The sequence below is a fragment of the Lichenostomus cassidix genome, chromosome 5, assembly GCF_008360975.1.
Source record: "Lichenostomus cassidix isolate B80296 chromosome 5, HeHo_3.0, whole genome shotgun sequence".
NCBI lineage: Eukaryota > Metazoa > Chordata > Aves > Passeriformes > Meliphagidae > Lichenostomus > Lichenostomus cassidix.
The window spans coordinates 20,348,628-20,370,966 of NC_139486.1; the positions used below are offsets into that span (position 1 = coordinate 20,348,628).

The 22,339-nt window shown below is 38.0% G+C and overlaps 1 protein-coding gene across 14 annotated transcripts in view; it reads right to left on the reverse strand.

Moving 5' to 3' along the window:
- NRXN3 (neurexin 3) overlaps window positions 1-22,339 on the reverse strand; it is a 982,570-nt gene that overhangs the window by 6,366 nt on the left and 953,865 nt on the right. For 2 of the 14 annotated variants that reach the window (XR_014852509.1, XR_014852510.1), the window contains exon 22: window positions 4,326-5,053. The exons of the other annotated variants lie outside the window; for them this stretch is intronic. The gene's annotated coding sequence lies outside the window, so the exon portion shown is untranslated. The remainder of the gene's footprint in view (window positions 1-4,325; window positions 5,054-22,339) is intronic. 14 annotated transcript variants of the gene reach the window in all.

The window sequence follows — 22,339 nt, forward strand, 5'->3', positions numbered from 1 at the left end:
GAATCAGACATATCTTGCATTTTATATGAAGAACTTCCTTTTGCCTCTTGCAATTAAAACCAGGTCATAGTTATATAGTTTTTGTTGCTATTGAGGACTTAAACTAATAATGAAGACTGCTGGAACAATAAAAATGATCACAGCCTTCTTGAAATGTTAAGTAAAGTTGACAGATTTGCTAAGATAAGCGGGGTTTTACAGAAGTGATGGAGAAAATTATGGAGCTTTTTGATGTCAGCAAGTCTGTTGGACAGAAGACCATAAGACAGAGTCAGGACTAAATTTTACAAAGCTTGCATCTCTCAATGTATGCGAGGAGAGAAATAGGAAGACTGGATTAACTTTGATACAATTATTTAATCTCAGAACAAGTTTTTATTCCAAATTGTCCAATTCCAAAATGTCCAACCATACCATGGTTACTTGCATACTCAAGAAATAAAAAGACTGTTTAAGGTGCCTCATTAGGAACCACTTCTCCATCAAGGAGTTAATTTGTTACATTTACTTTTGAGGGCCATTAGGCAGATGGCTGCAAGGATGGTAATGATGTTTTGATTTTTAATTTTTCTTCTGTCTGTAACAGAAGACACTGTGACCGAAAAAAAGCTATGTGACAGCAAGTCAGAAAAAAGCACTATAGGTATCTCTTTCATTGCATTGTTAGGCATCTATGCAAAACTCACTGCAAACTTAAAGCTGCAGTTCTAACAGAATGCAAGTGCAATGAGTACTTCTTGGGATATGTGATTTATAGAGAAATAAAACCATCCTTTAAAATGGCATGATAAAAATCCACTCAGCCTAAAAGAAATGTGTTATTTAAGGATAACAGGCAATGTAAATCCTGAAAAGCTCCCAGGAAAGTGTGAGAAATATGATCACCAGTATCTATGGAGGGGAGCAAGTGCAAACTTTCATGTCATACCTGCAAACAACTCTGTAGCTGGTACTACATTTCTACATGTAAGAGACATGAGAGGGAGTCAGATGACAAACAGATTATGAGTGTGTGTGTGGAGGGGGAACCACCTTTCACAGAAAAATGACTGAGGGTGCAGGAAGCTGCCTGGAGCCAGTGGTCCTTTGATGGAGTAGTGGTGCCTCTTGCCCAGGCCCCAAGCTGGCTTAAACGTGAGCACTGAAAGATTTAGAAGGCAAAATGGCCACTTGGTTGTCAAGAATATCTTATGCAAGATTTGGATCCTGAACCTTTTGCTATGGAAGGCAGATGTTTTATAGATTTAGATTGCTAGAAAAAGCTAAAGAGGAGCCCCTGAAAACCTTACATGGCAATCTTGAAGGGGAATATGTTTGAGACAGGCTTTATGTTTGTCAAGTTGTTTTTTTATCTCACAGTGTCTACCTGTTTTTCAATTGCAAAATTAATGCTTTGCAGCCTTGAATAAAACTAACAGGTCTGATTTCCAAATTGTGCTGTGCTATGAAAAGATAAAAAAAGGAAGGCTGAAACCTGGGTTGGGCCATGGCTTTCACACAAATATTTATATGAGACTTAGATTCTGTTTGTGAATGATATAGGCTGTTTCCTGGTAGTTACAGGTTTCTTTTCTTCTTTTCTCTGTTAGCTGTTAAGCAGCAGTTAACAGCGTTCACTGGTATGCTGCGAGTTCAGGATTACTTTAGCCATCCAAAGATTTCAAAAGGATTTTCCAGATTTATTTTTCACCTACTTTGTGCCTTCTCCCCTAAGCAGGGAATAGATGTTTCTCGAATAGAAGTATGTTTTTTAAAAAGCTTCCCTTGGCAACAAAATGCCAAAGAACTAAACAAAGGAGAAACAGATAAAATTGTTTCCTCTGCAATGACATAGATGCAAAGCCTATTTGCCCATCAACAGTATAGCTGAAAAAAAAAAGCCCAAACCCCAAAAAACTTGACACCAAACTGGAAGGAGCTCTGAGAGAACTGAAGTTTGTGAGGTAGGAAACCTTATAGCAAACAGCCCAGTGCTTTGCTTGGCCTTCTCATTCCATGAAGTGTGCATATATTAATTAAAAATTAGCCTTTTAATCTAACAGATATACTACTTTCATGGAGTTGTGCTTTTCCTTAAACTACCAAGAGCACAGGGGATATAAAAGGTCTACTTTAGCCTTGGAGCTGCCCTGCTTTTTGCTTTATGAGCGTATTTATAGATATATAATTCATACCTCTGGAGCTGATCTCCAGTCAGAGTCCTCTGCCACTGGTAGAGACAGAGTGTTAAAAATTTAATAGAAGCCTTATGAACTGTGAGGATGGTGTGGGCAAGTCAGGAATGCAGAGGGCACCAAAAAATAAGATAAATAAAACAACTTGAAAAACTGTAGCAGCTGCTGGTTTTCATCTTTAGAGCCACAACTACTTCAGTGGAGTCTCAGGCATAAAACTGATACAGGACAAAAGGCACACAAAAAGGAAGCCTGAAAGATTCATCTCCTGGTGATGATCAGGAACACACCTTATCGTCTCTCTTTTCCAGCTGCAATTGAAGGGCTTTAAAATGCCATCCATAAAGGCTGCACAACTCATCCATTTCTGCACACACTTGAAATTCTGCATTCAAAGTTTGCAATTTTTGTTCTACTCTTTTGATGTTCCTCTGAAGCCTGACTGCATTTTTAATATGAAGTACTTGCAAGAGAAATAATTCCTTACCTTCTCCCCCCTGTATCAAAACAATAATTTCTTATTAAAAGACTGAGTTCATAAATTTCAGTCTAATGGTATTTAGTTAATTCTGCTTTGAGTCCTCTGAGGATAAGAAGAGGAAATTATTCAGAATATAGTCTCTGATTCAAAGAAAAGATGATGTTAATGCAAAACATTCTTAATATTTTCTGCTCTTGCAGTCTGACTTAATTGCAAGTGACAGAGAGCGGTAAAGGGAAAAACATAGTTCGCACAATGGCAGCTCTTTCTCTCAGATATCTCCTTTTCCTTTCAGGGACTATATAGTCCTCAAAGTGATTAGATAAAACTGGATTTCTGGTGCAGTTGGTTGAAAAGCACTTCTTAGCCCCTCCCTGCAAGTATTTTAAAAGACATCAGTTAATGCATTTTTTCCCAACAGATGGCTCATGAGAAACAGGAAGGTAGAGAGTTTGAAACGTCATGAATCCCAAGCTAATGCTGGGCTGTGTTTCATTGCTGTAAATTCTTGGTCACCTTTGTGGAGTTTCAGTGAAACAGATAATAACACCTTCCAGAGAGATCCTGACATCATGTCTACAAGCAAAATTCTAGAGTATTTGGGTGCCCGGGCACTGAGCTTCTCTGAAGCAACTGAAACATGCCCTCTTCTATCTCCCATCAGTATTTTAAACTTTTATGATTACCTGGTGACAGCTTCCTATTCAGCATAGTTATTTGTTCTGTTTTCAGCATCAGTTGTCCCAGTTGTCCAATTTGATGGTTGAACCTAATATACCTGCTGAGCACAGCATTACTATGCAGATATCGTGAAAACATATGTACTTATAAAGAAGCACAGCTTTTTCTTACTTTTACTCACTGCTTTTTGAAGAAACTAATGCAAACCTCTTTTGTAGTTAGGAAATTTTAGAGGTTCAGGATCTGTCTGCCGAATGCACCATTTCTGGATGAAGCTATCAAGTCTGATGCTAGTTGTAATACGGTGGGTGCATTTACCTGGTAAGAGTACACTTGAGAGTATCATTTAGACTGGACATCAGGCACATAATCAGCAATGAAAAAACTTGATAGCATTAAGAGAATTTAACGGGAATAAAGTAGGAATGGTGTAGAGGTGCAGCTGGCCTAGGAAAACCCTGGGAACTACCAAAATGCCAAAGAAGTGCCATAAATTTTCACTTGACATGAAGGCTACACCACCAGGCTAAATACAATTTAAATAGCATGAAAAGAAGTAGCATTACTGGTGATTTGTGTGGGGAAAGGGAAAGAAAGCTCCTAGAGGGGGACTGAGAAAGAATGGGAGCAAACTGCCTCAGACTCCTTCACCCCATCCTATGCACAATATAATATGGCAATCGACAATATACAAAGAGCACATAACATAAAGGCAAATACAAACTGATTAAAAAATAAATAAACTTATATATATTTTCCTAAAACAAAACCATACACTAGAAAATAAAAATGCCACAGCAACAAGGTCAGAGAAAGGAAAAACAGAACAACTAATTCACTTTATCAGCAAAAGAAAGATCAAAACCTATGAGAACTGAAAAAAAAATTACAAAAATCAAAACCAGTATTTCCTTTAAAAAAAAAGCAACCAAAAATACATAAAAATATTTAGAAAGCATACCACATTGATTTTGTAACAGTCAACTTACATCAACAAATTGCCCGCATGTTTTTTGGCATGAAAGGAAAAATTTACAAAAGAAAGTTGTGTAAGAATGCTCTTGGACAAGTAGCATTGCCACATTCTTGTAACTTGCTTTTTTCGCTGTTGTTTCTTAAAAACTTTTTTAGCAAAATGTTTATTATTTCTTTTTAAATATATTTGTTTTACAACAAAGGGCGATACAGGGAGGCAACAACACATACATCCACACCACATAACATGAAAAGAAAAAAATCTTGCACCTTAACAAATTTGAACTTTTTTTTTTCTGCTGTTTTTGGTTGTATTTTTTATCTTATGTAAAGTTGTTAGCATATTGCAGTTGAAAAATCCTGTACAATTTATTGAATTTACTTTTGCTTGTTTGCATATCTACACATATAATATTTTTTGAAAAGCAAAGTTTGTTGCTTTTTTGCCTTTTTGGTCAATTTGATATATATTTTTTTAAACATTTTCTTTTTTTCTATAATTTTTGTGTGTGTGTGTTTTAAGGAATGGATGACTGCACATAAAATTTTAACAATGCTAAAGAAAGGGGTGGTGAAGGGGAACTTATGGGAAGAAAAAATGCCTAGGGTGGATGGAGTGGGAGTGTAAAAATCTATGAGTGTACTACACAGGAGATGAAGATGATGGGAGTGAATGTGTAAGTCAGTTGCCATGTCCATGTAAGGGCGGTACGGAGTGATCTAGCAGCATTAGAGCTTCTGGCTGTAAGGAAGGGATGGGCAATATACAAAAACAAATGAGCATATTCATGCCCATCAACAAAAAGAAAGAACAGAACTCTAACATTGACAATCTCACAAACCCTAAGCTGCAACTTCTTCAACATGCAAGTTACAAAAAAATTAATTATTATAGTATTAATATTTACATTTTCATTAAAGGTTCTCAAATGATAAAAACAGTTAAGACTTTTCCCTACTAAAAATAGCAGTAAAAATACATAAACTAATAATAATAATAATAGTAATAATAATAATAATAATAATAACCAGAGAGTAAAACAAAAAAACCAAGGAAACTAGTTTTATGCATTGGAATTAGAACAACTTCATCTGTAGCTACCCACAGCCTTCTTCTTTTAAGAATCATCTTTTCTGAAGTCCATCAAATTGACATCAATATTCTCAGTAATTTGAGACAATAATTTCTTGAGCACATCAAATGACTGTTTCGAATGCAAAAATTGTGTTTGCACACCCTGTCCCCACTGTCAAATTAGACTGTTTTTCTATTCAGATTCTCTGGAGAATCTCAAAAATACAGCTGTAGGATTCTGCCAGTGAAGTAGTTCCTTGTTTAAAGACAGAAATAGAGGGGAAAAATTGCAGAAAACAATTCATAACTCTTTTGTTTTGTTTGTTTTTTTCATTATTAGATTGGAACAAACCAAATCTAAGATAGAAATTCAACCATTGAAAAGAAATACATCAAAATATAACTATGTAAAGATATACTAAAAAAAAAAGCAAAAAATGAAAAACAGCACTTTGTTCCCAGGAAGAAGGGAGATAAGAACAATTGCTGGATTTTGAAATTTTATTTTCAAAGAAAAAATTATTCCACACACTTTCAAAGATGAACAAACCAGATGCACACATTGAAAGGAACAGACAAAGCGGTCTAGGGACACTTTCATAATTTGAATTTTTTTTTTAATAATTGGATTCTCTTTCCTTCCAACCCCCTCCCATTTAAATATGTTTTCAATTGTTGGCCAAAAACCCCACCACCCTTGAGTTTTGCTTTTTTTTTTAATACATCTTTTTTTTTTTTAATCACTTATTTTTAAAATAAACATGGAGAGGAAAAAAAAAGACGTGCAGTCTGGATGTACGTCATAAATAGACATAGAAAAAGATAGAAGAAATTGGCTGAGATCGACAAATGGGTTATATAATAGCTTAATTTTACTGTAGGATGTTAATAATAATGCATGCTTAAAGTAAGTTGCATTTAGGGAAAGTAGAAAAACAGAAGAGCAAGCAAGGATTTGGGGGGTGGGCAGGCAGAGGGGAAGGGGCGGGCAAGGGGTGTACCATCCATGCCTCTCCAGAAAGGGCAAAGCACATTCCAGTGGGATCTCTGCATTTCTGGGGGAGGTCAGAAGGGGAAAAGGGTGAGGAGAAATTATAAGCTATGCTAGGATATTCTTTTCACCCTATGACCTATTTGAATCCACTCGAAACACCAGACTCCATCCCTTGTTCTAACTCTCCAAGGCATAACTGCTGTCAGCGGCATTTATTTTTCTGCCTAGTGGCAGCAAATGCTGCCACTGCTAGCATTAAGATAGAGACTACTTTCTCCTATGCTACAAAAGGATTAAAAGTTCAAGGAGATATTACTAATTGGTTCTTTCCTAAAACTGTGTTCCAGATGCTCTTGTGTCCTAGAGGGGTCTCAGCTTCCTCTGAGTTCCTAAGTGACACATATGATGTCTGCATTTTTCTTGTATAAAATATGTACCATCACCTTGATAGCAGAGTCCTTCCAAGAAGGAACTCAGGACCTCAGCAAAACAATCTGTTTTGTTTGGTGTTTTAAGAGACAAAATTACATATAAAGCTCTGGGCCCTGCCTAAGACAAATCTCTCCAGGACGTGGGAAAATCAGGCTGTAAGCACTGCACACACCTTAGCTTTCCACCAGGAATGTCAGCAAGATCATTCCATAAGCCATCAAAAAGGTCATGCCACCATCAGATGGTCAAAGTGGGAGCTATCTTGAGACTGAATTTCTGGAAATAATGGGGATATCCTCCCTATAGATGTGGCCGGGGGTACTTTTGTGTAGATACGATAAGAAACAAGATATTTTGGTACTTATTAACATGAGGCACAATAGCACCTCAAAAGCCACTGACAGGTCAGTATTCTGGGGAATATTAAATGAGCATAAAACCCACAAAAATTAAATACCCCAAGCTGGTTTTAGATGTATTCCTGAAAAGTGTCCTGTTCTGAGAGGAGTTCTGTAAGAGCTTGTAGCTCAGCAGTGACGAGGTTGCACCGACTAACTGCACAGTGCAGCTGTAGCTGGAATGTACCATGCCTATGCTGGGAGACTACACTGGACCTATCTCCTACATCCCTTTGGTAAACGTGTTAGGAAGGGAAGAGGTCAAACCAAAGAAGAGGAAACCTGGTCAGGGTTGTCTCAGGGACAGAACATGCAGGTTACAGGAAGCAAAATATTGGTCTACATAGGAAAATTTGGGGATTCATCTGTGGATCAGAAAAATTTGGTTAGGAATACGAAAAAAAAATTACAGAAGTGAGGCCTTTTCAGACCTCAGTGGAGATTTATATTTGGCAAGGTTACAAGGCTAGTGTCCCTGGACATCACTCCCCACCGGGATTCTGAGCCTCTGGTTTAATTGTACTTAGGGAGTTTCACAAAGAGGCACTTAAGCTTTGAATTTTAATCAGTATTTGTCATGACTTGCAGCTGGATTTTCAGAGTAGTGAAATACCCCCCTTCAGCACATTAGAATTTAGTGCCTTCTCTTTGATGCAGAACAGACTGTGAGGCATGAGTCTGGTTGCCAACTGTGCAGTCTATGTCAGGCCTCTCCAGAAAATACTTATGCCCTCTTTGACAATAAATGCCTAACTCATTGCATGAGGGTCTGGAAAAGCCTTTTACTGCCTGGAAGATCAAAAGAGCTACAGAACCACAACTGGAGCCAGAGACACTTAAAGAGATGACAAGATTTTGTAAAGGAAATCTTGATTTTAGGCTTACAAGAGGATTTGAAGGGTGCAAAGCAATTGTTATTTGATCAATACAGAGGTCCTTTAATAGAAGCAGAGTTCTTTGGAAAATCTGTGTCCAGCAGTTTCTGCTGAGGCTGGGAAAACCTTCCCCAGTCTTTTAAAAAATTCTAGCTGTTAAGAGTCAAAACTAGATGTCCTAATTTGAAAATTGGGTCCTAAATGCTTCCACATGAAGCCACAAGATGGTATTTTATTACTGAACATTTAGGAAATTATTACTCAGAAAAACAAAGACTAAAAAGCATAACTATTGCAGTTTTTTTTTAAAATTATTTTCAAAAACCAAAAGTAGATCAAAGGACTGGGAGTATAAACATCTGTATTATCAAGGCTTACAAGTTTCTTGCTTCAAGGATTGAGCTGATAGCCAGTGATTTAAAATGAAAAAATCCATATATCAACAGGGAAACAATCATACAAAAAGCTCCTTGTTCAGTGGCTTTAATTATAAAGTTTTGTTATATTAAGTTTTGTTTTCAAGTTGAATTTTAAAGGGAAAAAAATGACGGTAATGCACATTTCTCTGTGTGTGTGTGTGTGTGTGTGTGTGTGTGTGTGTGTGTGTGTTTTAAACAGCAATATGATAGATGGGTGACAAATTAGGATCTAGGGCTGCACTACTGTTGCCAGGCTCATGCTAACCTCTGGTAACTCTAGTCACAGAATCATAGAATCAAAGAATCACAGAATATGCTGAGCTGAAAGAGACCCACCAGGATTATCAAAGTCCAACTCCTGGCCCTGCACAGCACCATCCCCAAGATGAGTTCCACTATGTGCCCAAGAGCATTGTCCAAACACTTCTTGGACTCTGTCAGGTGGGTGCTGTGACCACTTCCCTGGTGAGCTGTTCCAGTGCCCAACCACCCCATGGGTGAAGAACCTTTTCTGAATATCCAGCCTTAACCTCCCCTGGCACAAATTCACATCCTTGTGCACCATTAGAGCCGACAGTTTCTCTCCTCCCTAACACATCCAACCCCACATTATTTGAGTTCTGTGCACTCAACTTCTGTGCAGCACAACTTTTATCAATGTATCTCACTATTAACCAGCTGTACAAGCTGATTCCCTTGACCTAGTTGTCCAGCCATAATACTGATGCACTTCAAACATCCAGGATTACCTGTTAGCCTAATCATGCATCCATCCTCATTCGGGATATTTTTATTTCTATATTTTTATTTGCATAATTGCATAATTTTGCAATTTCCATAATTGCAAAACAAGTATGAGGCCAGGCAATTATTATTTTTAAATGTTTTGCACTTTGACCTGATTAGGCTTGGACCCACTGCTAACACTTTCAGTGCTAAATATGAGCATGTATTTCACCACCCATAATCTGGGCTCCCAAACTGCTGTTATTTTTGTAAGTTTACCTTATATCAGACAGCAAGCACCCTTTTAGGGTCATTCAAAGCCATATGCATTGGGAAAGGATACCAATAACACATACTTCTAAGAAGCTGATACTATGAGAATACCAGTTAAAAGAAAGTCTTCCTTTTCTCATAAAAAAATTACCTACCAAATAGAGAAATAGGTACTGTTAGCTATGCATCTGCCTTTAGCTTCAAGATGTGTACACAGCATTTAATCCTCTGGATAGAAGACTTGGTAGCAAAAATATATGTTAACTAGATAGGGAGGAAGAAAAGCCCTCCAAAAATCTCCAATTCAGGCATATGTCTGTACACCAAGAAAGAAAAGAATCTTCTCAACTTTGAATGTTTTCACTATAAAATAAATATATACACAAACACAGACTAAGAGACTTGGTTCTCTCCCTCCCCCTAAAACTGGTATACTCTAGAGCCGTGTAAAAGTTCGTGAGTTTACCTCTTCCTAATATAAACACTAGAAATGCTAGATCTAACAAGAAACCCTCCCAAGAGCTGGCTTTTCTGATTGTCCACAACTCAATCACTATTTGCCATATAGGGAAAATGGGAGAAAATGAGCAGAAAAGGGAGGAGGCTGTCCTAAGGATAAAGTCCCAAGTGAGGGTGAGAGATTCTGGAAGAAATCTGAGAAACTTGATATTTCTATATGGTTCTTTCTGCTTGTACTAGCGAAACAACCTGTTCTTTCTTGCATGCTTTTAACCTTTCTTAGTGTATTTCAGACATGCAGCCAAATGAATGCTGAGCATACCCCAAATAACAAATAGCTTAGAGATTACTAGGACTAAATACTAAGTTTCAAAGCAAACCCTCTTCCCTACACCCAAATCAGAATAAAAATCTGCTCCTGTGATTCCCATCAGGTATCTGCAATAATTTAAACTGTAGGAGAAGTGTATTGAATTAGCTTGTCCACTACAAAACACAGAGAGATAGGAAGAACCTAAGAATATAAATTAGTTATATCAGTTCCCTTGCACCAGCTGTTTATACTGGTAAAAAGCTCTCTCATTCTAAGCCCACGGGCACATCTGATACTTAGAAATAAAAAAGCAATCTGTAGTAAGAATGTCTGTATGAGACTGACTGACAAAGTCCCACATGCTGTTCTGTTTGGGTTTGTGTGTAAGAGTTAATTAGCGGGGCTCCTTTATAGCAATGAGCTAGAAAAATATCATCAGAAATGAAAGCACATTTACAGCTCTCAGAGCTAAGGAAATCATAGGGCTAAACTGCCACAGCAGTAAAGAATTTTTCAGGTGTTTGCCATAAGCTTATTATCTTTTCACAGTCCTCCAAATCAAAGAGTATTTGATGCTCCCAGTGCTAAGCAGCCCAACCAATATCAGTGGCTGGAAAACATTCTTCCCATGCCTCTCTACTCAACCGTCTCTTTCTCCCGGGAGAAAGATCTGATGTGTTTATTTGAAAGACTGAAGATTGATATTTGCAGTCAGCCCAGCTAAGGCTTTTTTTATGTAAAGCCAAACTTATTTAATCTTGAAAGTCAGTTACAGGGAAAGAAGTCTTTCTGAAGGGATTTTGCAACCAAAACCCAGATTCTCATACCGACAAAATCAGCTGCACAGTGTCATCCAATAATTTGAGTGAGAGCAGGAATAGTTTACTGTCTTTGGTCTAAACACATGTAGCAAGTTTTCTGCATATTTATGGAATATTAAAAAGTACATAATTTTCTGCTAATCCACAAACATATATCAGCAAGGCTATATTAGTGTCTCCTCCTTTCTTCAGTATACACCTATGAAGCAGACAGGTAAAAATACATGTCATCAGTTTGTCCAGATGCTAGTAAATACTTCATGACTTCTGCGTATCTTCTTGGTAGTGGTATCCTAAGAAGTCCAATGCTGTTGGACAGGTTGGATCAATGGACTGAAATCAAGTGTACAAGGTTCAACAAAGCCAAGTGCTGGGTTCTGCACTTGGGTCACAACAACCCCAGGCAGTGCTACAGGATTGAAAATGGTGGAAAGCTGCCTAGCAGAAAGGACCTGAGGGTGCTGGTCAGCAGCTGCTGAATGTGAGCCAGCATGTGCCAAGGTGGGCAAGAAGGCCAATGACATCCTGGATTGAATCAGAAATATCATGGCCAGCAGGACCAGGGCAGTGATCATTCCCCTGTATTGGTGAGGCCACACCTTGAGTTCTGTGTTCAGTTTTGGGCCCCTCACTGCAAGAAATACATTTCCTGAGAAAAGCAACAAAACTGGTGAAGGGTCTGGAAAGTCCTATGATGAGTGGCTGAGGGAGCTGAGATTGTTAAATGTGGAGAAAAGGAGGCTGAGATCTTATCACTCCCTACAACTGTAGGGAGGCTGTGTACTTCGGAAGTAGACAGGACACTTTTTCAGTGCAATATTTTTATTCATTTGCATACTAGGCTACATTTGCCATTTCTGTTGAAAGATCCTACAAAGTAATCTAATTAATCCCTAAAACACCATAAGCACATTACATTTTCAAAGTCTGCAACTAATCCAGCCGCAAGTAACTCAAGAGATTGGAACTTCCTCCCTTGCTTCGTGAGAGGAGAACCCAAAGCATAGTAGAATCGCTGGTAAAAGGTTTCTCTTGCAACGAATTTAAACTTACCTTCTGAGAGAAAGGTAGTGATTCTAGTTCTGCCCTCAATAACCACTCTTCTTTTAGTACTTCCTCTTCCTCTTACAGACATAAATCAGTGCTGGGAAGAGCCTGCATTTGCAGCTTGTATCCAGAGATAGCTATTGCGCTTTTTATCTTGGAGTTGTAAACAAAATAAAGCAAATAAAGACCACACAAAGGAAAGTGCTGTCCACTTCTTGGATGGCTAAATAATCCAGGATCATCCCAGAAGTCTCTGGAAGGCATTCAAGATCTAAGCATTCCACTTTAGAAGTCTCCACTGATGCAGCTACACCTTATTCTTGAGGATATATGGGAATCAGTACAACCACAGACCTTTAACAGTGTATACACACTGTACCAAACAAAGTGTTTGACAAGCTGTAGAAATATCCAGTGGTGTTAATGTGTAAATCAGATTACACAAACATGGTGATGAATTCCAACTAACAACTATACACAATTTCCTTAGTAATTATATGAAGCTAAATAGTGCAATTACTGAGAAGAAATAATGAACCATGTCTTTTCAGCATTGTGAAGAGCAGTTCCTTATTAAATGTTGAGTGAAGAGAATTTACAGTTTGATGGTTGGGAAGAGGCTTATTCCAGTAGGCTTTGAACAAGATTCATTTACCTGTGCCTTCACACCTAGACTTATTATTTCTTTTATTAATCACAGGGCATGATAAGGATTATGATAGGGCATGTTTTCTTCTACTGAGTTTGAGCAATTTTAAGTTCCCTCCTACAGTAATTGGGGTGTAAGAGTGAAGAACTGAAGTGACCTATTCAAGCACATGTAAAAAAGCTGCAATAACTCAGGCACTCTTAAGCTCATCTTCCAAATGATGAAAGCAGTACAGCCCTGCTCATAATATTATTTTCCTCATGTTACAAAAAGTCTTTGGGAGTCCAGAACTGAGTCCTAGGACTATGGGACTTCCGTTTCCTCTTCAGCCAAAACAAGGGAAAGTAGTCCTCAGAATTAATACAAGGACTGCCTCGTAACCATTCTATAAGGCTAGGCCAAGTTCTCATGTCAGTAAAATGTTCTTATGTTGGATACACTAAGACTTTAATATCCAGTAACCTGCAGAGGAAAAAAGCTACATGAGAGACTGTTACTGATAAAAAGTTCTCTACCAAGTAGAGTGCTGACAGGTTCTACAAAATTACCACTGGGAAGTGGTAGAAAACCACAGGTAGAAACCCTGATAATCTGTAAATATAAATAAATACAGCCCCAAGACAGAGTGCCAAGCTTTTAAGCAGTATGTTAGGTGTTGTTCTCTCATACCAGTTCAGATGATGTGAGATACTATTTCCCTTTTGATAGTAATAATGTTTAAAGGCACTAGAATCCCCTTGAGATCTCAAGCAGAGGTGTTTGGAGACAGAATGGCAAATGCCTATTAATTCATGCTTTGACGTCAATTCTCCTACTAGGCAGCACTTGTAACTGCATCAGACACACAACAGAGCTAACTAACATATGAGCTATCTAGCTCTGAAGCACTGCAGGGGGAACCCTTTGTATAGGAGCTTTCAACATGTGAGCTGGTTCTGTCTATCATTTGGAAAAGACAAAGAGGGAATAGTGCTGTGAATCAGGCATTTGGGGACGGATTTCTGGCAGGACTTCTTGTTTGTTTGTTTTTGCAGGCAAGTTTAATACTAGCCATGAAGTGCAGAAGCATAGAAAGAGGGTGCAGTTTTTGCAAATTTTCTTTTGAAAGTTCAGGATTACAGCAATGGAAGGCTGCTGCAGGCAAGTTTGAATCCTCTTTTTCAATATCGTGAATGACTGGAATAAACTCTACTGTGATTCAGAAGCCAATGCTTTAAGCTGTTTATCAGAGGTTGCATTACAGTGTCTGGGAAGGGTATTTGCTCTATTTTCATAAAAGATTGGATGAGAAACAGATCTCATTCCAAAAGTTAACTTACTTTAATGTTGATGATATTAATATCTAGGGCCCCCAACATAAGAAGGACCCGTCGAAGCAAGTCCAGAGAATGGCCATGGAGCTGAGGCCAGAGCTTGTCTCCTAAGAAGACAGGCTAAAAGAGCTGGGGTTGTTCAGCCTGGAGAAAAGAAGGCTCCAGGGACACCTTACAGCAGTTTTTTCCAGTATGTAAAGGGAGCCAACATGAATGCCTGGAGAGGGACTTTTTATAAGGGTGTGTAGTGACAGGACAAGGGCTTCAAAATGAAACAAGGTATATTTAAATTAGATATTAGGAAGAAATTCTTAACTGTGAGAGTGGTGAGGCACTGGAACAGGTTTCTCAGAGAAGCTGTGGATGCCCCAGCCCTGGCAGTGTTCAAGGCCAGGTTGGATGGAGCCCTGAGCAACCTGGTCTGGTGGAAGGTTCCCTGCCCATGGTGAGGGGGTTGGAATGAGATGATCTTTAAGGTCTCTCCCAACCCAAACCATTCTGTGTATCTATTTCAGAACCACAGACAAAGCCAGTATATATCCATGAACAAAACTGAGGAGATGGACACCAGAATTCCTCAGGTCCATACAGACTTTTTAAACAAAAATTCAGGATGACTGCTTTCTGCTGTTAAGTAATTCTGCTTACCTCATTTGTAAGCTGGGAGGCCTTGGCATTCTTTCTCCCTTATCTTCACACCATGATAAGATGTGTATACCACTATCCCAAAAGTTTAATTGTTTTGTTTGTTAGAGAAGTTGGAGCACTACCTTTCAAAATGGATGCGGAGGGTGGGGTGGGGATGTGATGTGTATTTTGGGTTTTTTTCAAACCAACAGTTAATATTCATAGACCAGGGCAGGCCAGCTTGCTGTGGAATCACTATTTAAAGAGATATATATATAGTCATACATTTGATAATGTTTCCCATATTATTGCTTACTGTATTACCTGAAGTATTTATATTTAAATTTCAGGGTTATTGTTAGAAAATCAACTGAAAAATGACTGCATAACTATTAACCAGCATGTCTGAGGTTCATGGTTTAGTAATTCTCAGGAGCATAACAATCATGAATACTTGTGAAATGGAAGTTAACTGCAGATCAAGTCTAACAGGATGGAAAGTTAATTAAAAAACGCTAAAAAAAATCTTATCATATTAGGCTTTCCTCTGCTATGAAGTAAGACGTTATATACTTAGATTTTAATAGGAAAGTCTATTACTTTCTCATAGACTCTAATTTCCTTTATCTGCATGAGCCACAAAATTTTCTCATGCAGAATTATTTTTATGATTAATTCATTATTTCTATTCATATTCCTATTCTAATTGATGGTCTTAAGCACAATCAAAAAAGAGACAGAGCTGTGTGGATACTGAAAAGCTGCTAGCAGAAGGTTTTCCCTGCTCTGTGAGAATCTCCTCTTTCTCATGCAAGCTATGACTACAATCAGATGGTTTTTGTAAATAATATCTGAACACCTGCTGTTTTCCTGATCTGTTAGTGTTTAAGGCAGAGTGTTTGGAACTGGGTGTTGTAGGACTTCAGCCAATCACCCCAGGAGATGGGTGACCACTGACCAACCACCTATGGGATTTTAGCACATATAAGCAAAAATTGTAAACAATAAAGCTCTCTACTTTGTCACTGGATGTGTGTGCTGCATCTCTCCATCCAGGTACCACAGCAACAGAGCTGGAAATATTATGTTACTGGAACAAACACTTTATTTGGGAAATTCTGCTATTGGCAAAACTTGCAGCTTTGAACTTTGTGAATGAAACAAAAAGGTGTTCAAATTCCAACCTTATTCCCCTGTGATTTACTGCCTTATTAGGGTATTAATGAACAGCAGTGTTTTGAAGTTAAAAGAAACGTTTCACCTTCAAAAGACTCGTTATAGACACTTGAGCCTTTCTAGGTCCTTGCTTGCCTTCTGCAAAAGATATTAAATGGGAACAGACACATGGACCAACATTATACTGAAGAAGAACTGGCAGATTTGCCTGTTATTTCCAGTGCCTAAACAATTCTTGCTAGTCTTTCATGGTAAATTTTAGTGTTTAATGCAAAGTGGCTTCTTTTCACAATCTCCCATGGCATTGAATAATTCATCAAAATGGAAGCATGCCAGAAGCCAAATTGTAAGTTGCCATTGCTGTCTTATAGCCCCATAAAAATTCCTTATTATTGTCTTATTTCATTGTCTGGTAATTTAGTAGTGGTAACCTCAGCTGAAAAATACTGAGAAAGGGAACCAAGTGGCAATTCAAACATATAACTTCCAAGAGGAGAATTCAGGACAGGAGCACTAAGCTTTGAGATAAGATGACAGCTGTATGTGCTCTGTCTTCATAGGTAGGGAGGCATAACATGGAGTTTAGCTGGAAAAAACACTTCATTTCTACTCCTTCCTCAGCTTCACCCTTCTCTTAGAAAAATACATTCCACTTCAAAAACTCTACCATGGTGTTTCCTGCTTATTATGTCTCAGTGGATGATTTTCCAACTTGAAAAATAACTACTTCCAACTCTAAAGATATTCTTCATACCAACTTGCTGACAATCCAAGTTAGGGATCTGAGAGATGAGTTCAGGTCTCCTATCACTACCACTTATAAAAAAAGACTGTAGGTTAAAGTATGCACTTGGCAACCTTGTAGCTACCCTATTGCCTTCAGTGATTTTACAGAACTATGACTGACTGAACTTTTAAACTGAACATAGGTAAATGATTCCACAGCAGAAGTGAGAAACAGATTGGAACCCATTCCTTAACCCCAGTGCTGCATGGGCTCTACAGGGACCATCAGGATACAAAACCATTAAAAGTCAGTGGACTGGCCTCTAACACCAAACACACAGATCAGTGAGGAGGAGGAAACACTTTCTGTTTGCTCATTTATAGCATTCAGGTACAGCCCTGGGTGAAACTATTCCTCTTGCTTTAACAAATATGGATTTTCATAATGAAAAAACAGTTTTATTTAGAAACATTTCCTCTGCTTTATTAATGCAATTCTTCTTTTAAACTCAGCAGTAATTTATCCTCCTTCCAGCTCTGCAATTGTTGCATGCCCTACAAATAATTTTCTCTCTGCATTGCTCCACGCTTCTCTCAACTAAATCTTGTTAGTGAGTCACCTAAGAAAGCATCCTTCTAACCCCTCTGATTATAATATTTATGAAATGCAGACAACCGCATTCATCATTCTTACTAATGGTCTGGAGAGCTTCTTTTTAATACCCTCAAAACACATTTCAAGTCTGAGATAAACAATGCCACTGAAGTACTAACCATGCATTTCTGGTCAAACACCTTACCTGACATATAGGGCTGGTTGCTCTGTTAGATAAGGCCAAGAAGATCCATAACACTATCAAGTGCAGAAATAAAAATGGAAGTTGCAATGACTTACTTTAAAGACAGAACAAAGCAAAAGGAGGGTTTATCTCTGCTCCCTTCAAGAATATTAATGTGCAGAATACAGACACACCAACTGGCCTCAAAAATGTAAGTGAAAGTCAGAAGCTGCCTGATCTCAGAAAACCAACAGGCATTTCTTATGTATTCAAAGTCTGTAGAATAAAGTGGAGCATTGTAATGAAATACAGTAAAAAATGTAGATGACATGCACCTTATAAAAACAAGCTGTTGTGTTCGACAGCTGAGCTTTGAAATGCACCAGCTAAAGTCTCTCCTCTCTGTTAAATCATCCAGACTTTTTTTTCCAGTCTGTGATTCAAGGTCTAGCTAACTCTATACAGTGATTTTTCTTTTCACATATAACTATACAAATTTAGCCCTAATACTATAAACTGCTAAATACTTTCTACTTTCATTAATCCCAAGTCACTCAACATCTCATCAGGCTGCCAGTTTTTCCAGCCACGTGGTTAATGTAATTAGCAAATATGCATGCACATGCATATATGCAGGAATCTACACAATTTTTTTTTTTTTTTACTATGAAAGTATTTAATTTGCATCCAAATTCCAAACTGCTCTGGAGATCCAAGTGCTAACTGCTTCCTTTTCCAAAAGAAAAATCAATATCCCATTCACAAATGCTGTGGACGAAAGCTTTGGAAGAGAGCTCTGAAGCAAGTGAGGAATGCAGTGGAAAAGTTCTGCTGTTGGTATTTTAAGCCAATTACCAAATGTATTCTCTCAGGAATTCCTTGTAAATACTATTTTTTTTTTCCTATATATGCTATGAATTACCTAATTCACTCTTTCTGATCTGATGTTCAGTTCTGGAAAAAAATCCTACTTTTGAAACTTAAGAGCATGATTTGCTACACACCTGCAGCAGTTTTACATGGATAATGCTTATATGCATTACTGCTACCTTACATTAGGAGTAAATGAGAGGTAGAGCATGTGCATAATTTCTTACAGCAGAATCAGAGAGACCTGAAATATGACATGCAGTCCATCTCCTGGGGACCAGTACAAGTCCCCAGCACTCTGTTTTCACATCTAAGATACTTGCTAGAACTATCTGAAATCTGTCACCATATTATGTAACTGAAAAATACTTATAGGTTTTTATATGTATACATTTACACCCATATATATGTACTATGTATTACATATGTATAAATATGTTTATACACCCACATATATATATATTCTTTACTTTCTATTTCCAACACCTTTCCCAGTGCTCCAGTCAGAGAAACAAAGCTCAAATTTATTGGATTTTATAAAAGGAAACTGCACTTGCCATCCCTTAATCCTTTCTTGCAAAGAATCTTCTTCCTCTGCACCAGTTCCCTGTGCTTATTAAGCTTCCCAACTATATTCAGAACTCTGGTGCTGCATAAGCAGAGGCGTCACTGTAATGGAACAGAGAGAGATAACAGTGCCTCTCTGCATGGCTTTGTCAGTACTACCTCTGAAATTCTGTGTACAGTTCTACGCATTTCATTACCAGAATAGAATAGCACAAGACAATACAAAAGGGAAAACTGATACAGAACTGTTGTTCAACAAGGAACAGCAATCGTTGCTCTAAGCAAATGTCTAAAATCTTAAACTTCACTGTAGAGAGCACCATCATCTTGGTTTGCATTTGCTGAAATCTCCCTTGAATTAGAAAATTGATGTAATATGACACACTGCAGTAAAAGCTGTCATTGCTCTAACGCAGCTAGATCCCCAGAAAAATAACCTCCTGGTGTGTGTATCTGTCTCAAGATTTAAGAAATCTGTAGGATCAAAATACAGCTTTTGTTTAAAAGTGGAGGAGAGATTAACTCAGGTTGGAAAGCAAAAGAAGAATTAAGACTCCAAGGTCTTATTTCAAGTTCTGCCATTCAGACAAACCTTAAGGGCCTGGTCTACAAAAGGATTAACTATCTCTTGTCAGTGTATAAATCTAAAATTTATAATTCTTTGAAGCAAATACTCAGCTGCTCGAATATCAACTAAGCTCCCCTTAGCTGCTAGAAAAATTATGGCAATAGAGCTATAAAATGTTGTTGGAGCTATTGGACACTCACATATGCAGCCATTCCCAGGAGCTAACTACTAAAATTCATTTTAAATAAGCATGTTGAATGTGCAGCTGGCATCAGAGATTAAATGCCAATAAAATACAATAAACAATATTGCTTGTATAGGGATTTTAAGGTAAAACCAATAAGTATCAATAGCAATTGATATTCTAAAGATAATTTTAAAGCTGGGCCTTCACAAAAAGTCTGCTTTTACAGTAGTCCAAATGGCTTTGACCCGATTTGCTGCTTAGACTCCTAATTCATTAGCTTTAATGAAATGTAAGCAAATGGTATGGAAAAAGAAATAAAACTGTTCAAGTTCCTCAGGACACTTTAAACATTTCGTGTGAGTATAGTGCTCTTACATGAGGCACGCTAAGCCTGGCAGGTCTTAAGAGTTTCCTAAACTATCTGAATTGGCAGCTTGTGTTTGGACACTCGCCACCTACGAGACAGGCCAACAGAAAACTTGCAGCTTGTCATGGAGAAGGAAAGGTCATCTGAGAGGCAAAGGAAAAAAGTCACCAGGAGAATAAAAACTCTACTAGTTCAATAGTAAATGAAGTATTGATGAGTGGGATTCATTTTTCTATACTATCATGTCTTTGTGTTTGCTGTAGACAGAACTACCAGAACATTCATTCTTCAGCAGAGAACGGTGTAAATACCTTTTCAGAGGAGGCAAGATAGGGAAAAAAATTACTGTACCAGGTTTCCCTGCTCTTTTTGCATGGAGGAAGAATTACTAACAGTGAGTTAGACACACAAATGGCTGCTTTCATCTTCCAACAATCCCGTTATTAGAATAGAGGTGCTGCAGGCACAACATCTGCAGTTTGTTTTACCATCTGTTTCTAAAAATATCATCTTAGTGAAGGAGACTTTTTCCTCTCTCTCAAAATCATTTTTGTTTACTACTTCTTTCCAAGGGAAAAGTGATGGATTTGGAAAACAGCATATGTGGTAAAGATCACACAGCTTCAGGGGTGGACTTTACCATTGCTATTCAAAATACAATGAAAAGCTGCAAACAAAACAACTGAAAATTCTGAAATATACTGGCTCAACTCCTTTGATAAATGTAATCAAAGGTTTTAGTCATCTAACATTATTCATACCGAGCTAGTGACAGATGTTTCCTATGGAGGAAAGTATGGTTTAATGTTCTGGAGAACCTAATGGGGGAGAAAAGAAATTTAAAAACTGAAAAGAAGTATAAGAAGCTCCCAAGTTATTTACAGGTGAAGTTTAGTAGGCATGTTTTCAGAAATGAAATAAGTAGACAAATGATGTGGGGGCGACAAAAGAATTCCCCCTAAAATACTTCAAAACTAAAGGTTACTTTGTTTCATAATTAGAGATTTTATTTGAATGTGAACTTTTCTCCTTTTTTCAAAGCATCAATTTGAAAATGCAAATGCACTCAAAACCAGCATTTTAGGAACCTTTTCTTGCTTTGGATATGACACAGACAGCTCAGAAGAAACTAGGTGGAGTCCCTACACCACTTTGCCAGCACCAAAACTTCATTTTTTATTAAAAAAGAACTAAGGCATGAATATCTTCAACTACTTTTCAGTCTCTGAATTCCTTTTGGGCTTATCTGGCATGTTTAAGCATGTAAAGTAGAGTGTGAGAGACTGAAATGTTAAAGGTTAAAGACCCAAACAATTGGCCATTTGCAAAAGCAGCAGGTGCTTTGCTGAGGCCAGGTTTGCACCCCCACACTGAAGGGGAGGAGGAGATTTTTGGGTGTGTGATGATGAAACTTCTGACTTGTGTAAGAAGAGCCTTGGTGCCCAGGGAGAGCCTTCCACCAGTGGATTGCATATAAACCACAATGTTCCAGGGAATGCTACCCATCAGCTATGGGGATAAGGGCAGATCAGGTAGTACGGCCAGTTTACTGCACAAAAGAGTACTTTATTTTATTTCAGACACATACTCCCACTGCACTGACTTTCTCTCCAGCTGTCAACCCTTTTTAATCCTCTCCACAGGTCTCTGAGAGTCCTCAGTACCCTGGCAGAGGTAAATGATTCAGAACCTGAGCAAAGACACCCCCCTGCTGTGAGTTCAGATGCGTGATCCTCTGTTTCAGACTGTGCCCAGATCTCAAACCTGAGTCACACTTGCCCTCACTCACAAAACACCTCCCCCAAAATGATGGGATGTACTAACAGCTTTCTGAGTTACACAAAAGCCAAAGACTTGAAATAACAGAATTTAATAGGAGCATGAAAAAGAGGATATGGCAAGATTCAGTCTATTTGTTCCACATTTGCTTATAAAGCTCCTAAACAAGTTTGTTCTACTATGTCAGTTTCCCAAAATGCTTCTTTTAGCCAGAACATAAACATGGCATTAACAGATTTATAAATATACATACATGTACAGAGAGAGAGTGAGCATGTTTGCACGTTTTGCAGTATACTTATCATCCCTGTCTTAGCACTAAAAAAATTAGCTTACAGGGGAACCATGGACTCTAGGGGTAATGCTGGTCTCCAGGCACTCCACAGTAGACTTGTTACTGAATGGAGACAGGTCAGAAAAAGAGATTTAAATTATATTTTGATGTATTGGAAAATAACCTGAACTATTTTTGCTCTTTTCATCAAATCCAAAATTTATAAACCCCCCAAGACTTCAGCAGTGCAAATCAGTAGTTGCTAAAACTAGTATCTAAAATCCTGCATACTGGTTCCAGTACTAGGCAAAAAA